This window comes from Pan paniscus, chromosome 5, assembly GCF_029289425.2.
Source record: "Pan paniscus chromosome 5, NHGRI_mPanPan1-v2.0_pri, whole genome shotgun sequence".
Taxonomy (NCBI): domain Eukaryota; kingdom Metazoa; phylum Chordata; class Mammalia; order Primates; family Hominidae; genus Pan; species Pan paniscus.
Window position 1 is genome coordinate 42,390,148 of NC_073254.2, and position 10,967 is coordinate 42,401,114.

General features: G+C 41.6%; 1 non-coding gene across 1 annotated transcript; it reads right to left on the bottom strand.

Moving 5' to 3' along the window:
• Nucleotides 1–9,325: 9,325 nt before the first annotated feature.
• TRNAV-AAC (transfer RNA valine (anticodon AAC)) lies at nucleotides 9,326–9,398 on the bottom strand. The gene has a single exon. It is a non-coding gene; the product is annotated as a tRNA-Val (tRNA).
• Between the last annotated feature and the right edge of the window lie 1,569 nt (nucleotides 9,399–10,967).

The window sequence follows — 10,967 nt, forward strand, 5'->3', positions numbered from 1 at the left end:
TGTTTGTTTTTGTTTGTTTTTGGTGGGGGGGCGGTGCGGCAGTTAGGGTCTCTATCTGTCCCCAGACTGGAGTGCAATGCCACGATCTTGGATCATTGCCGCCTCTGCCTCCCGGGCTCAAGCGATTCTCCCATCTCCGCTTTCCCAGTAGCTGGGACTACATGCGTCCGCCAATTTTTGTATTTTCAGTAGAGACAGGGGTTTCGCCATGTTGCCCAGGCTGCTCTCGAACCCCTGAGCTCAAAGGATCCTCCCGTCTCGGCTTCTCAAAGTGCCAAGATTACAGGTGTGAGCCACTGTGCCCAGCCTCTCACGGTTTATAAAACGGAACAGAGTTCCCTTTTGAATCACAACAGCATATTTTATTGGGATTTATATTATTGATTTTGTATATATCACGTAAGAGTTTTTTGCTGGATACTTGTAGTGTGAATATCTTCTTCCCACCTGTGTTTGAGAAACAGCTTAATGGTGTCTTGTGATAAAATTGTTAAATTTTCACGAAGTCAAATTTATTTCAATTTTGTTTACTTATTTTTGTATCTCCCTATGAAATCTTTGTTTCCCCAAGGTCATGGAAATAGCCTATGCTCCACGCCCCCCCACCAACTTACATAATCATTTACCTTTTATTTATTTATTTTTATTTTATTTATTTTTTTGAGCCATCTTGGCTCACCACAACCTCCATCTCCCAGGTTCAAACAATTCTCCTACCTCAGCCTCCCGAGTAGCTGGGATTACAGGCTCCCACCACAACACCCCGCTAATTTTGTATTTTTAGTAGAGACCGGGTTACTCCATGTTGGCCAGGCTGGTCTCGAACTTCCGACCTCAGGTGATCCCCCTGCCTCGGCCTCCCAAAGTCCTGGGATTACAGGCGTGAGCCACTGTGCCTGGCCACATCATTTACCTTTTATTTTTAGGAATATGATCAAAAGACCTGAACAGGCACTTCCAAAATAGAATATGTCAATGGCCAGTAAGCACATAAGCAGATGTTGTGATATCAATAAAAAGTTTGCTTATTTATTTTAACCAGTGGTGACCAGACAAAAGACCTCAACTGTCTCTGGAAACTTTATTTTCTTTCCAGAAATCTTTTCAAAACTATTCTGTGAAGGTTGTGTTTGTCTGGGGGAGGGAAGTTGTGGTTTGGGATGAGTTGCAGATGAAGGAGATAAGACAAGGTTTCTGCCTTCAGGATCTTCAGGAATATGTGTCCTTTAATCAGACTGCTTAACTTGATTTGGCTGATCCCCCTTTCTTTTTCAGTTCCCTCCATCCCTCTAATCCCCATCACCTAAAAAGACCTCCAGAGACTTAGTTCATAGCTGGGCTTGATCTACATCTCTTTGCTCCAGACATTTCTGCTCTGTGTCAATGCCAGCCTGCATCTATCTGGGATGTTGGGTGGGGTAGTAGAGTGGGATCGGTCTCTCCAGCCATAAGGTCTCCTAGGTTGGGCACTCAGCAGTTGCCATCAGTGTCCAATGATTATGGGGAGACTATTCTTCAGTGGGTTAAATGGGCAGTCACACAGTTCTGTAAATTCAGGCCAACATGAGGTGAAGTTCAGAAATTCAAGACAGTCAGGAGCTGGGGGAGAGAACTCAGCCTTTCCTGGAGTTGCACTGGTGCGGGTATGTACTAGATTTGTGGGGCCCTAGATTTGCTGGGACAGTGGCAGGATTTATCAGAATTGAGGAATGAGAGAAATAAAAGATTTTAAGTTTTAGTTATTTGATGTGGGTTTTATTATACATTTTGCTAGAAAGAGTAAAGGTCAATTTTTCTTTTGATTTAAGAAATGTATTTTATTGTAGTACGAGCACTTGACATGAGATTTATGTTCTTAACAAATTTAAATGTGTGCTATACATTTGTCCCTTGCTTTGTGGCAGAGATTGATTCCAGGACCTCAGGCATATTCCAAAATCCCTGCATAGTCAAGTCCTGCGACTGGCCCTCTGAAATCTGCCCCGCCTACATGAAGAGTCAGCTCTCCCTTTGTGCAGGTTTTGCATCTTGCCAATAGTGCATTTTTGATCTGCGAGTTTGGATGAAAAAAATCCATGTATAAGTGGACCAAGTGCGAAGCCTGGGTAATATAGCGAGATCCTGTCTCTACAAAAATAAAAATTTTTTAAAAATGTAAAACAATCTGAATGTCCACCATCAGATGAGTGGATGAAGAAAATGAACCTTGACTGGGATTGGTGGCTCATGACTGTAATTCCAGCACTTTGGGACGCCAAGGCAGGCAGATCACCTGAGATCAGGAGTTTGAGACTACCCTGGCCAACATGGTGAAACCCCATCTTTACTAAAAATACAAAATTAGCTGGGTGTGGTGGTGCACGTCTGTAGTCCCAAGTACTCGGGAGGCTGAGGCAGGAGAATCCCTTGAACCAGGGAGGCAGAGGTTGCAGTGAGCTGAGACTGCACCATTGCACTCCAGCCTGGGTGACAAGAGTGAAACTCCATCTCAAAATCAAATCAAATCAAATAATAATAAAAAAGAAAATGAACCTGGAGGATAATATGTGAAGTGAAATAAGCCATTAAAAGAACAAATTAATTCTATTTTAGATTAACCTCTATTAATCTTAATTTGTTATATTAACAAATTTAATTTGTAAACTACTTAATTCTACTTGAGATATTTAAAACGATCAAACTCAGAATCAGAGAGAATGGTGGTTGCCAGGGGCTTGGGAGAAGGGGAAACAGGAAGTTGCTAATCAACAAAGTTGCAGTTATACATTGTATTAGTCTGTTCTCACACTGCTAATAAAGACATACCTTAGAGTGGGTAATTTATAAAGGAAAGAGGTTTTATGGACTCACAGTATCATGTGTCTGGGGAGGCCTCACAATCACCGCAGAAGGCAAAGAAGAAGCAAAGACATGTCTTACATAGCCACAGGCAAGAGAGCTTGTGCAGGGGAACCCCCGTTTATAAAACCATCAGATCTCGTAAGACTTATTCACTACCACAGGAACAGTATGGGGGAAACCACCCCCTTGATTCAATATATCCACCTGGCCCCATGCTTTACACGTGGGGATTATTACAATTCAAGGTGAGATTTAAGGGGGACACAATCAAACCATATCATACATGATGGAAAAGTTCTAGAAATCTCTGTACAACATTGTGCCTATAGTTAACGATACTACAGTTGACTCTTGAACAATACAGGTTTGAACTGCATTGGTCCACTTATATGTGGATTTTTTTTCAACCAAACTAGCAGATCAAAAATGCACTATTGGCAAGATGTGAAACCTGCACAAAGAGAGAGCTGACTTTTCATGCAGGCGGGGCAGATTTCAGAGGACCAACTGCAGGACTTGATTATGCGGGGATTTTGGTATCTGCCTGAGGTCCTGGAATCAATCTCTGCCACAAAGCAAGGGACAACTGTATATTATACATTTAAATTTGTTAAGAACATAAATCTCATGTCAAGTGTTCTTACTATAATAAAATACATATTTTAAATCACAAGAAAAATTGACCTTTACTCTTCCTAGCAAAATGTATAATAAAACCCACATCAAATAACTAAAACTTAAAATTTTTTCTTTCTCTTTTTCCTCAAACTCCTGATCTCCTGCCTCAGCCTTTGAAAATGCTGGGATTATAGGTGTGAGCCACTGTGCCAGGCCTGTTTCCACTTTTTTTTCCTTTTTTCTTTCTTTCCTTTTTTTTTTCTTTCTTTCTTTTCTTTCTTTCTTTCTTTCTTTTTTTTTTTTTTTTTTTTTTTTTTGAGACAATCTTGCTCTGTCACCCAGGCTAGAGTGCAGTGGCACTATCTCGGCTCATTGCAATCTCCACCTCCTGGGTTCAAGCGATTTGTGCCCCAGCCTCCTGAGTATCTGGGATTACAGGCATGCGCCACTATGCCCGGCTAATTTTTATATTTTTAGTAGAGATGGGGTTTCGTCATGTTGGCCAGGCTGGTCTCAAACTGCTGGCCTCAAGAGATCCACCCTAATCAGCCTCCCAAAGTGCTGGGATTACAGGCGTGCACAACTGCGCACCCAGCCTCCACATCTTGACAGTTGTGAATTCATTGGTTGCAATGAATACAGAAGTGGTATGTGTCTTTCAGATTCCTATTTCAGTTCTTTTGGATAAATAGCCAGCATAATCATAAGGTAGTTACATTTTAAATTTTTTGGAGGAAACACCATACTGTTTTCTACAGTGACTGTATCATTTTGTATTCCCACCTACAGTGTAGAAACAAGGGTTCCAATTTTCCACATGTTGCCTTTTGTTTTTGTTATTTGTTTGTTTGTTTGTTTTTCATAATAGCTATCCTAACAGGTGTGATGTGAATCTCATTGTCAGGTTGATTTGCATTTTTTTGATGATTAGTGACATTGAACATTGTTGCTCATTTGCATGTCTCCTTTGGATAAATGTCTATTAGCCCCTCTTAAATCAGATTGTTAGAGGTTTGTTTGTTTTGCTACTGAGTTGTAGCAGTTCTGCATTTTGGAAATTAACTCCTTAACAGATATATGGTTTGCAAATACTTTCTCCCATTCTATAACCTATAGAATTCACTCAATTGTTTCCTTTGCTGTGGCGGCTCCTTCATTTGGAATAGTCCAATTTTTCTATTTTTGCCTGTGCTTTTGGTGTCTTATCCATGAAGTAATTGCCAAGACCAATGTTCTGAAGCTTTTCTCCTATGTTTGCCCTGTTGCCCAACCTGGAATGCAGTTGCGCAATCTCTGCTCACTGCAACCTCCACCTCCTGGGCTCAAGCGATCCTCCCACCTTAGCCTCCCGAGTAGCTGAGACTACAGGGGCAGGCCACCAGGCCTGGCTAATTTTCTGTAATTTTTGTAGAGATGGGATTTTACCATGTTGCCCAGTCTGGTCTCGAACGCCTGGGCTCAAGCAATCCACCCCCGTCAGCATCCCAAAGTGCTGGAATTACAGGTGTGAGCCACTGAGCCCTGCCTGAGACCTTGTCTTAAACAGCAGCAGCAGTAGCAGCAACAACAACAACAACAAAAACAACAAACCAAACCAAACAACAACAACAAAAAACCAGTATGATACTGATACAAAGACAAACATAGAGACCAATGGAACAGAAGAGAGGGCTGGAGAAGTGTAATGCCTCCTGGTTTATTGTTTTTTTTCTCAAGATTATTTAGTGATTCAGGGTCCTTTGTAGTTTCATATAATTTTAGGATTGTTTTCTCTATATCTGTACAAATGCCAGTGGGATTTTGATAGAGGTTGCATTAAATCTGTAAATCACTTTGGGTAGTATGGAAACTTTAAGTCTTCCAATCTATGCATGTGGGATGTCTTTCCATTTGTTTGTGTCTTTTTGATGGATGTTTTATGGTTTTCAGTGCACAAGTGTTTCACTTTCTTAATTAAGTTTAACTAAGTATTTTATTATTTTTGGTGCCACTGTATTAGGAGATTATCTTCCTAATTTTCTCTTCAGCTAATTTGTTGTTGGTGCATAGAAACACAATTGCTTTTTAATGCTGATTTCATATCCTGCAACTTAACTGACAGTTTTTAAAATGGAGTCTTTAGGGTGTTCTCTATATAAGGCCATGCCATCAATTAACTGATTTTTGTATGTGAAGCATCTTTGCATCCAAAGGATAAATTCCACTTGTTCATGGTGTATGATTATTTTAATGTGCTGTTGAATACAGTAATACAGTTTGTTAATATTCTGTTGAAGACTTTTGCATCTATGTTCACCAGGGATACTGGTTTTTAGTTTTCTTGGTAATGTATCTGTCTTTGATATCAGGGTATTTCTAGCCTCATAAAATGAGTTTGAGGCTGGGCGCAGTGGCTCACGCCTGTAATCCCAGCAATTTGGGAGGCCTAGGCGGGTGGATCACCTGAGGTCAGGAGTCGGAGACCAGCCTGATCAATATAGTGAAACCCGGTCTCTACTAAAAATACAAAAATTAGCCAGGCGTGCTGGTGGGCGCCTGTAGTCCCAGCTACTCGGGAGGCCGAGACAGGAGAATTACTTGAATCCTGGAGGCAGAGGTTACAGTGAGCCGAGATCGTGCCACTGCACTCCAGCCTGGTGACAGAGCATGACTCTGTCTCAAAAAAAAAAAAAAAAAAATATTATTTCGTCCCTTCTGCTAACTTTGGACTTAATTTGTTCTTCTACTTCTTTGAGGTATAAAAATTAGATTGTTTAACCGGGCGCGGTGGCTCATGCCTGTAATCCCAGCACTTTGGGAGGCCGAGGCGGGCGGATCACCTGAGGTCGGGAGTTCAAGACTAGCCTGACCAACATAGAGAAACCCTGTCTCTACTAAAAATACAGTATTAGCGGGGCGTGGTGGCGGGCACTTGTAATCCCAGCAACTTGGGAGGCTGAGGCAGGAGAATTGCTTGAACCTGGGAGGCAGAGGTTGCGGTGAGCCGAGATTGTGCCATTGCACTCCAGCCTGGGCAACAAGAGTCAAACTCCGTCTCCAAAAAACAAAAAACAAAACAAAACAAAAAAAAAAACAAAATTAGCCGGGTGTGGTGGTTCACATCTGTAATCCCAACTACTGGAGAGGCTGAAGCATGAGAATTGTTTTAACCTGGGAGGTTGCAGTGAGCTGAGATTGTACCACTGCACTCCAGCCTGGGTGACAGAGTGAGACCTTGTATCCAAAAAAAAAAAAAAAAAAAAAAAAAAAAAAAGAAAAGAAAAGAAAGGAAGAAAAAGAAACTTGGTGTAATTTTGATCTTAATTTTTTAAAGACATGCTTTGTAACCTAATGTGATCTATCCTGGAAAATGTTCCGTGTACCCTTGAGAAGAATGTATGTTCTGCTGCTGTTGGGTGGAATGTTCCTAACAGGTCTATTAGGGCCATTTGATTTTCTTCTGATTTTTAACATATGGGGACTATGACCTCCCTCCCTAGACAGGTAGTATATGGGGACTACCTGTCTTTGGTACTGTAGATGGCATACGACCTGCACCTTCCGCTGGAGCACTTTTTTTCTACCCTCCCAACCTGGATGCAGGTCTGGATCTCAGCCCTAGTATATGGGGACTATGACCTAGTATATGACCTAGTATATGGGGACTATGACCTCCCTAGACAGGTAATTCAGGGAATTTTTTCTACTTTTAATTATTGTGACCTCTAGTGTTTACTTCAGTTAACATCTGTAACTTTAGTTAAAAAGGACAAAACTCAAAACACCAAGGGGGCAACAGAGACTTGAAATTCCAGTAGGACCGTAGTTTTTGTTCCTAGTGGACCAAAAGGACTTACATGATTCTTCTGATTTTATGAATTCTGTCAGATTCTTAGAAGTAAATGTAATAGGCTGTCCCTTAGATAAAATTAGACCGTAATTCAGATTCTGTATATTCTGAGATGATAAAGGGTAGAGGAGGCCATTATTAAAATGGCCTTAAATGTCATGCATGCTAGACCTTTAACTACTTCTCTAGTCTTACTTAAAATCATACCTTTTTTTGCTTTATGTACTCTAGCTACACTGGCCCTAGTGTATTAATTCCTCTTATTTATAAGGTTGTCTCCCACCACAGGGCCTTTTTACATGCCATTTCCTATTCTTGGAAAACTCTCCTTTCTCCAATGCATTCTCTGGACTCCAAATCAATAAATAATTTTCTAGGGACTTTCCTAAACATTTAAGTGTGTGACACCTGCATTACTCATAGCAAAATGTATCTCTCCTCGTAGCAAGTTCTACATTAGTTTGTAAGGCAACTTGATTAATGTGTTTCTCCCTCAATGGAATGTAAGTTCTATTAAGGCAGGTACAATGTCTGTTCTTGTTCACCAATGAAGCCCTACTGTCTAACACATAGACTAGTTTATAATAGGCACTCAATAAATATTAGTGAAAGAAATGTGTCACCTTCGCGCGGTGGCTCATGCCTGTAATCCCAGCACTTTGGGAGGCCGAGGTGGGCGGATCAACTCAGGTCAGGGATTCCAGACCAGGCTGGCCCATATAAGAAGCAGCTACCACCCCTAGGGCTGAGGGCTGAGATCGAGCACGCAAGTATTCTCTTCCCCACTAGGGCTGAGATCCAGACCTGCATCTAGGTTGGGAGGGTAGAAAAAAAGTGCTCCAGCGGAAGGTGCAGGTCATGTGCCATCTAGAGTACCAAAGAAAACTGTTCATGGGGAAGTCTGTTACCAGAGATGCTCTAAAGGAGGTTCCCCCAAAGTACTGCTGGCCACCATGGACTGCAGGAGGTTCCTACTAGGTAAACTGCTCAGGCTGTGGGAGCCAGGCCACTGTGCACAGTAACTCCAAGAGATTATTTCCTCCAGCAATGTCTCTCCATCGCCCTCTATTGACAAAATTTAACATTGAGCTAAACTGCGAAAGAAAATATTTAAAGGGCCCAGCTTCGTTCCATTGTTATGGAGCAAGGAAAAGTGATTTTGCTGCTGAGAGGTAATAAATAGATAACCGGACAGAAGAGAAAATGCTGACTTTCTTTGGACTGATTCGAATTCAAACACACTTTTATATCCTTGTCCAAGTGCACAATCCATGGTGAAAGTTTAAGAGCTGTCAAAAATTTTGTTTTGGCCGGGCGCGGAGGCTCACGCCTGTAATCCCAGCACTTTGGGAGGCCGAAGCGGGTGGGTTACCTGAGGTCAGGAGTTCGAGACAAGCCTGGCCAACATGGCGAAACCCCATCTCTACTAAAAATACAAAAATTAGCGGAGCGTGGTGGTAATCCCACCTACTCGGGAGGCTGAGGGAGGAGAATCGCTTGAACCCGGGAGGCAGGGGTTGCAGTGAGCCGAGATCGTGCCACTGCACTCCAGCCTGGGCAACAAGAGCGAAACTCTGTCTCAAAAAAAAAAAAAAAAAAAAAAAAAAAGTGTTTCCTCTCTGTGCTTCAGCAAAAAAAGAGCAAGTCCAATTCCCCGAAGGGCTCAAAGCGAAGCGCTCTTTCTTAGAAATCCCCGAGGAAACTCCCTCCACGAAAAACCCGCAAGTGCTGCTCTCTGGATTCCAAGAAAGCCAGTCTCACCTGCGAGGTGCAGGCGGGTGGAGTTCTGGGACTCCGGTGCCTATTGGGATTGACACCACCGGGGTCACTCAGACGGAGATCAGAAAAGGAGGATGAGGGTGAGGGTTCGGCGTGGGGTAGAGAAAGGTGTGACGCGGGATTCAGCGCCACGTCGCTGGGTGACGGAGGGAGTACAGAAGTTGAGGGTTCACGTGCTTGGCAAAAAGCAAAGATTCTATTGGTTCAAATGAAAATACTCAAAAACAGCATTAGCGGTGGAAGAAAAGCTCCTCTTTTTGTTTCCGCCCGGTTTCGAACCGGGGACCTTTCGCGTGTTAGGCGAACGTGATAACCACTACACTACGGAAACCAACGGTTACGAAACTTCTTCTTTTTGACCTAAAAGACTAGTCCTGAATTCTCCCCCTTTCCCTCCACCCCCACCTCAGATTTTTTTTGATTATGGTGAATTACACACTTTCACATTTGCTATTTATAATATAAAAACTCGATGTCCTAATTTAAGTTGAGGAACATATGATAAATAATTGGTTTGTACTTTTTTGTATAATAAACTATATTTCCCAGTAGTTACTTATACAAAGAAGAGGCATAGAATTAATTTGGGAAAGGTAATTTGTTAAGATTTATGCATCTATGAATCTATGAACTAATTTTTAAACCTATTTCCAGTATTTAGATGTTCTTCCCATTGTTTTATACTTTAAAAAATACTGATTAGTTTTCAAATTTATAGATATAAATGTTTTAATGTTATATAATGTTTATATAACATTATATATAATGTTATATAATGTTTATAAGATATAAACATTTTAATGTTTAGTTGTAACCAACTAGTAGCTTCAATGATAACTCAATTCGAAGGAATTCTATAAAAAGTAGAACATTATGCTTCCCATAACAAAAATAGTAAATAACTGGCTAATGACTTAACCTGACTATAGTGTAGTCTTTGGTGCTCTAATTAGAAGAGAAGCTCTTTTCTTTCTAGAAATACTTGCCGACCTCCTTGTGGAAAACCCTCCCTTTCCGCTGTCTGCATTCGGATAAGAACCAGATCACCAGGGAGATGCAGACCAGGGGGACACTTCCTCCTGTTAACACTAGCCGGGCTGGTGGAACCCAGCCGACCATGCAGGAGGGAGGAGCTGGCAACGCCCTGAACGGTGGGAAGGGAAAGCATGCGGGGTGTCAGCGTCTCTAGGGTTTGGATAAGCCGATTTCAAGTCCAGGACAGGAGAGAAAACAAAAGAGTTCTGTTCAAATAATAATAATAATAAATCTTACTGAGTTTCAAACCAAGGGTCTTTACTGTATTGGGCAAATGTGATAACCACAATACCAGTAAAACTTGCCTTTGGTCCCATGTCTCTTCTACAGGAAAAAAAAAAAAATACAGTTTTTCCAGATGCCCCAGGTTCTATAATCTCAAAGCTGCCCTTTCTTCCCAGAAACTCTCACAGTGGTGGTACGTTTCTTGCCCTTGTACTTTTAGCGTACTAAAACCAACAGCCAAACTTTATCATTTTAGCAATCCAAGTATTCACCCATGAGCCCCAATTTCTTTGCAAATGCCAGGCAAGAAAACCTCAAGTAGATAGAGAAGTAGAGAGCAGATGATTTGATTTTTTAAAAAAATTCTACCATAGTGTCCTTATCTTATCCATGCAACTTGTTCTGATCTTCCTCTTTCTAGTGCCAGAAAATGACCCTTTTAGGAACCCGGACCTGTAAGACTGAGCTCTTGGGACTATTAGCATTTGTTACAGAGCAGGTAAGCTTCAGGATGAGATATACTGGGGAACAGGTACAAGGTTACAAGATTGGATTCTATGTCACAATTATTTCTCTGGAATGTGACAGTTCAATGCTATTTGATTTAGAAAAGGAGGATAAAACGCTCGTGTATTTTTTT